This window comes from Triticum dicoccoides, chromosome 4B (assembly GCF_002162155.2).
Source record: "Triticum dicoccoides isolate Atlit2015 ecotype Zavitan chromosome 4B, WEW_v2.0, whole genome shotgun sequence".
Lineage (NCBI taxonomy): Eukaryota > Viridiplantae > Streptophyta > Magnoliopsida > Poales > Poaceae > Triticum > Triticum dicoccoides.
This window is the reverse complement of record NC_041387.1, coordinates 587,660,575-587,668,139: the sequence shown is the minus strand read 5'-3', so window position 1 is coordinate 587,668,139 and position 7,565 is coordinate 587,660,575.

Here is a 7,565-nt window from a genome sequence, read left to right as displayed (position 1 = left end):
TGGCTTGCCGATCATCGGGCAAGTCAACCAAAGTCCATACTTTGTTTTCATACATGGATCCCATCTCAGATTTCATGGCTTCTAGCCATTTTGCGGAATCTGGGCTCATCATTGCTTCCTCATAGTTCGTAGGTTCGTCATGGTCAAGTAACATGACTTCCAGAATAGGATTACCGTACCACTCTGGTGCGGATCTTACTCTGGTAGACCTTCGAAGTTCAGTAGAAACTTGATCTGAAGTTTCATGATCAATATCATTAGCTTCCTCACTAATTGGTGTAAGTGTCACAGGAACCGGTTTCTGTGATGAACTACTTTCCAATAAGGGAGCAGGTATAGTTACCTCATCAAGTTCTACTTTCCTCCCACTCACTTCTTTCGAGAGAAACTCCTTCTCTAGAAAGGATCCATTCTTAGCAACGAATGTCTTGCCTTTGGATCTGTGATAGAAGGTATACCCAACTGTCTCTTTCGGGTGTCCTATGAAGACACATTTCTCCGATTTAGGTTCGAGCTTATCTGGTTGAAGTTTCTTCACATAAGCATCGCAGCCCCAAACTTTAAGAAACGACAACTTTGGTTTCTTGCCAAACCACAGTTCATAAGGCGTCGTCTCAACGGATTTTGATGGTGCCCTATTTAACGTGAATGCGGTCATCTCTAAAGCATAACCCCAGAACGATAGCGGTAAATCAGTAAGAGACATCATAGATCGCACCATGTCTAGTAAAGTACGATTACGATGTTCGGACACACCATTTCGTTGTGGTGTTCCGGGTGGCGTGAGTTGCGAAACTATTCCGCATTGTTTCAAATGTAAACCAAACTCGTAACTCAAATATTCTCCTCCATGATCAGATCGTAGAAATTTTATTTTCTTGTTACGATGATTTTCTACTTCACTCTGAAATTGTTTGAACTTTTCAAATGTTTCAGACTTGTGTTTCATTAAGTAAATATACCCATATCTGCTTAAATCATCTGTGAAGGTGAGAAAATAACGATATTCGCCACGAGCTTCAACATTCATCGGACCACATACATCTATATGTATGATTTCCAATAAATCTGTTGCTCTCTCCATAGTACCGGAGAACGGTGTTTTAGTCATCTTGCCCATGAGGCACGGTTCGCAAGTACCAAATGATTCATAATCAAGTGGTTCCAAAAGTCCATCGGTATGGAGTTTCTTCATGTGTTTTACACCGATATGACCTAAACGGCAGTGCCACAAATAAGTTGCACTATCATTATTAACTCTGCATTTTTTGGCTTCGACATTATGAATATGTGTATTACTACTATCGAGATTCAACAAAAATAGACCACTCTTCAAGGGTGCATGACCATAAAAGATATTACTCATATAAATAGAACAACCATTATTCTCTGATTTAAATGAATAACCGTCTCGCATCAAACAAGATCCAGATATAATGTTCATGCTCAACGCTGGCACCAAATAACAATTATTCAGGTCTAAAACTAATCCCGAAGGTAGATGTAGAGGTAGCGTGCCGACTGCGATCACATCGACTTTGGAACCATTTCCCACGCGCATCGTCACCTCATCCTTAGCCAGTGCTCGCTTCTTTCGTAGTCCCTGTTTCGAGTTGCAAATGTTAGCAACAGAACCAGTATCAAATACCCAGGTGCTACTGCGAGCTCTAGTAAGGTACACACCAATAACATGTATATCACATATACCTTTGTTCACCTTGCCATCCTTCTTATCCGCCAAATACTTGGGGAAGTTCCGCTTCCAGTGTCCAGTCTGCTTGCAGTAGAAGCACTCAGTTTCAGGCTTAGGTCCAGACTTGGGTTTCTTCTCTTGAGCAGCAACTTGCTTGCTGTTCTTCTTGAAGTTCCCCTTCTTCTTCCCTTTGCCCTTTTTCTTGAAACTAGTGGTCTTGTTAACCATCAACACTTGATGCTCCTTCTTGATTTCTACTTCCGCAGCTTTTAGCATTGCGAAGAGCTCGGGAATAGTCTTGTTCATCCCTTGCATATTATAGTTCATCACGAAGCTCTTGTAGCTTGGTGGCAGTGATTGGAGAATTCTGTCAATGACACTATCATCAGGAAGATTAACTCCCAGTTGAATCAAGTGATTATTATACCCAGACATTTTGAGTATGTGTTCACTGACAGAACTATTCTCCTCCATCTTGCAGCTATAGAACTTATTGGAGACTTCATATCTCTCAATCCGGGCATTTGCTTGAAATATTATCTTCAACTCCTGGAACATCTCATATGCTCCATGACGTTCAAAACGTCGTTGAAGACCCGGTTCTAAGCCGTAAAGCATGGCACACTGAACTATTGAGTAGTCATCAGCTTTGCTCTGCCAGACGTTCTTAACATCGTCAGTTGCATCAGCAGCAGGCCTGGCACCCAGCGGTGCTTCCAGGACGTAATTCTTCTGTGCAGCAATGAGGATAATCCTCAAGTTACGGACCCAGTCCGTGTAATTGCTACCATCATCTTTCAACTTTGCTTTCTCAAGGAACGCATTAAAACTCAATGGAACAACAGCACGAGCCATCTATCTGCAATCAAACATAGACAAGCAAAATACTATCAGGTACTAAGTCCATGATAAATTTAAGTTCAATTAATCATATTACTTAAGAACTCCCACTTAGACAGACATCTCTCTAGTCATCTAAGTGATCACGTGATCCAAATCAACTAAACCATAACCGATCATCACGTGAGATGGATTAGTTTTCAATGGTGAACATCATTATGTTGATCATATCTACTATATGATTCATGCTCGACCTTTCGGTCTCCGTGTTCCGAGGCCATATCTGCATATGCTAGGCTCGTCAAGTTTAACCTGAGTATTCTGCGTGTGCAAAAACTGGCTTGCACCCGTTGTAGATGGACGTAGAGCTTATCACACCCGATCATCACGTGGTGTCTGGGCACGATGAACTTTGGTAACGGTGCATACTCAGGGAGAACACTTCTTGATAATTTAAGTGAGAGATCATCTTAAAATGCTACCGTCAATCAAAGCAAGATAAGATGCATAAAGGATAAACATCACATGCAATCAATATAAGTGATATGATATGGGCATCATCATCTTGTGCTTGTGATCTCCATCTTCGAAGCACCGTCGTGATCACCATTGTCATCGGCGCGACACCTTGATCTCCATCGTAGCATCGTTGTCGTTACGCCATCTATTGCTTCTACGACTATCGCTACCGCTTAGTGATACAGTAAAGCAATTACAGGGCGTTTGCATTTCATACAATAAAGCGACAACCATATGGCTCCTGCCAGTTGCCGATAACTTCAGTTACAAAACATGATCATCTCATACAATAAAATATAGCATCACATCTTGACCATATCACATCACAACATGCCCTGCAAAAACAAGTTAGACGTCCTCTACTTTGTTGTTGCAAATTTTACGTGGCTGCTACGGGCTGAGCAAGAACCGTTCTTACCTACGCATCAAAACCACAACGATAGTTTGTCAAGTTAGTGTTGTTTTAACCTTCGCAAGGACCGGGCGTAGCCACACTCGGTTCAACTAAAGTGAGAGAGACAGACACCCGCCAGCCACCTTTAAGCACGAGTGCTCGTAATGGTGAAACCAGTCTCGCGTAAGCGTACGCGTAATGTCGGTCCGGGCCGCTTCATCTCACAATGTCGCTGAACCAAAGTATGACATGCTGGTAAGTAGTATGACTTATATCGCCCACAACTCACTTGTGTTCTACTCGTGCATATGACATCTACGCATAAAACCTGGCTCGGATGCCACTGTTGGGGAACGTAGTAATTTCAAAAAAAATCCTACGCGCACGCAAGATCATGGTGATGGCATAGCAACGAGAAGGGAGAGTGTTGTCCACGTACCCTCGTAGACCGTAAGCGGAAGCGTTAGCACAACACGGTTGATGTAGTCGTACGTCTTCACGATCTGACCGATCCAAGCACCGAACGTACGGCACCTCCGAGTTCAGCACACGTTCAGCTCGATGACGATCCTCGGGCTCCGATCCAGCAAAGCTTCGGGGATGAGTTCCGTCAGCACGACGGCGTGGTGACGATGATGATGTTCTACCGGCGCAGGGCTTCGCCTAAACTCCGCGACCATATGACCGGGGTGGAATATGGTGGAGGGAGGCACCGCACACGGCTAAGGAACGATCTGTAGATCAACTTGTGTGTCATGGGGTGCCCCCCGCCCCCGTATATAAAGGAGCCAGGGGGGAGGAGGCGGCCGGCCAAGGAGGGCGCGCCAAGGGGGGGAGTCCTACTCCCACCGGGAGTAGGACTCCCTTCTTTCCTAGTTGGAATAGGAGAAGGGGGGGAAAGAGGAGGAAGAGGGGAAGGAAAGGGGGGGCGCCGCCCCCCTTCCCTTGTCCTATTCGAACTAGGAAGGGGAGGGGCGCGCGGCCCCCCTCCTTCCTCCTTCCCTCTTCTCTCCCGAGGCCCATGTAGGCCCAATAACCCCCCGGGGGGTTCCGGTAACCTCCCGGTGCTCCGGTAAAATGCCGATTTCACCCGGAACGATTCCAATGTCCAAACATAGGCTTCCAATATATCAATCTTTATGTCTCGACCATTTCGAGAATCCTCGTCATGTTCGTGATCACATCCGGGACTCCGAACAAACTTCGGTACATCAAAACTTATAAACTCATAATAAAACTGTCATCGTAACTTTAAGCGTGCGGACCCTACGGGTTCGAGAACTATGTAGACATGACCTAGAACTATTCTCGGTCAATAACCAATAGCGGAACCTGGATGCCCATATTGGTTCCTACATATTCTACGAAGATCTTTATCGGTCAAACCGCATAACAACATACGCTGTTCCCTTTGTCATCGGTATGTTACTTGCCCGAGATTCGATCGTCGGTATCCAATACCTAGTTCAATCTCGTTACCGGCAAGTCTCTTTACTCGTTACGTAATGCATCATCTTGTAACTAACTCATTAGCTACATTGCTTGCATGGCTTATAGTGATGTGCATTACCGAGAGGGCCCAGAGACACCTCTCCGACAATTGGAGTGACAAAACCTAATCTCGAAATACGCCAACCCAACATGTAGCTTCGGAGACACCTGTAGTACTCCTTTATAATCACCCAATTATGTTGTGACGTTTGGTAGTACCCAAAGTGTTCCTCTGGTAAACGGGAGTTGCATAATCTCATAGTTACAGGAACATGTATAAGTCATGAAGAAAGCAATAGCAATATACTAAACGATCAAGTGCTAGGCTAACGGAATGGGTCATGTCAATCACATCATTCTCCTAATGATGTGATCCCATTAATCAAATGACAACACATGTCTATGGTTAGGAAACATAACCATCTTTGATTAATGAGCTAGTCAAGTAGAGGCATACTAGTGACTATATGTTTGTCTATGTATTCACACATGTATCAAGTTTTCGGTTAATACAATTCTAGCATGAATAATAAACATTTATCATGATATGAGGAAATAAATAATAACTTTATTATTGCCTCTAGGGCATATTTCCTTCAAGAAGGTGTACCCAACAGTTTCCTTTGGGTATCCTATGAAGACGCAGTTGTCCGATTTGGGTTCGAGCTTATCAGGTTGAAGCTTTTTCACATAAGCATCGCAGCCCCAAACTTTAAGAAATGACAACTTTGGTTTCCTGCCAAACCGCAGCTCCATAAGGTGTCGTCTCAACGGATTTTGATGGTGCCCTGTTTAACGTGAATGTAGCTGTCTCTAATGCATAACCCCAAAACAATAGTGCTAACCTGGTAAGAGACATCATAGATCGCACCATATCCAATAAAGTGCGGTTATGATATTCGGACACACCATTACGCTGTGGTGTTCCATGTGGCGTGAGCTGTGAAACTATTCCACATTGTTTTAAATAAAGGCCAAAATCGTAACTCAAATATTCTCCTCTACGATCAGATCGTAGAAACTTTATTTTCTTGTTACGATGATTCTCCACTTCACTCTGAAATTCCTTGAACTTTTCAAATGTTTCAGACTTGTGTTTCATTAAGTAGATATACCCATATCTGCTCAAATCATCTGTGAAGGTCAGAAAATAACGATACCCGCCACGAGCATCAACACTCATTGGACCGCATACATCGGTATGTATTATTTCCAATAAGTCACTAGCTCCATTGTTTCGGAGAACGGAGTTTTAGTCATCTTGCCCATAAGGCACGATTCACAAGCATCAAATGATTCATAATCAAGTGATTCCAAAAATCCATCTTAATGGAGTTTCTTCATGCGCTTTACACCTGATATGACCCAAACGGCAGTGCCACAAATATGTTGCACTATCATTATCAACTTTCCATCTTTTGGCATCAATATTATGAATATGTGTATCACTACGATCAAGATTCAATAAAACCATCGACATTGGGTGTATGACCATAGAAGGTTGTATTCATGTAAATAGAATAACAATTTATTCTCTATCTTAGATGAATAATCATATCGCTATAAACATGATCTAATCATATTTATGATCAAAGCAAACACCAAATAACTTTTATTCAGGTTCAACACTAATCATGAAAGTATAGAGAGTGTGCGATGATGATTATATCAATCTTGGAACCACTTCCAACATACATCGTCACTTCATTCTTAACTAGTCTCTATTTATTCTGTAACTCCTGTTTCGAGTTACTAATATTAGCAACCGAACAAGTATCAAATACCCAGGGGCTACTATGAACACTAGTAAGGTACACATCAATAACCTGTATATCAAATATACCTTTGTTCACTTTGCCATCCTTCTTATCCACCAAATATTCAGGGCATTTCCTATTCAAGTGACCATTTCCTTTGCAGTAGAAGCACTCAGTTTCAAGCTTTGATCCAGCTTTGGGATTCTTCACGGGAGTGACAACTTGCTTGCCATTCTACTTGAAGTTCCCTTTCTTTTCCTTTGCCCTTTTCTTGAAACTAGTGGTCTTGTCAATCATTAACACTTGATGCTCTTTTTTGATTTCTATCTTCATCGATTTCAGCATCATGAAAAGCTCGGGAATCATTTTCGTCATCCCTTGCATACTATAGTTCATCACGAAGTTCCAGTAACTTGGTGATGGTGACTAGAGAACTCTGTCGATCACTATCTTATTTGGAAGATTAACCCCCACTTGATTCACGCGATTGTAGTACCCAGACAATCTGAGCACATGCTCACTGCTTGAGCTATTCTCCTCCATCTTTTAGCTATAGAACTTGTTGGAGACTTCATATCTTTCAACTTGGGTATTTGCTTGAAATATTAACTTCAACTCCTGGAACATCTCATATGGTCCATGACGTTCAAAACATCTTTGATGTCCCAATTCTAAGCTGTTTAAGCATGGTGTACTAAATTATCAAGTAGTCATCATATTGAGTTAGCCAAACATTCATAATGTCTACATCTACTCCTGCAATAGGTCTGTCACCTAGCGGTGCATCAAGGACATAATTCTTCTATGCAGCAATGAGGATAAACCTCAGATCATGGACCCAGTCCACATCATTGCTACTATCATCTTTCAA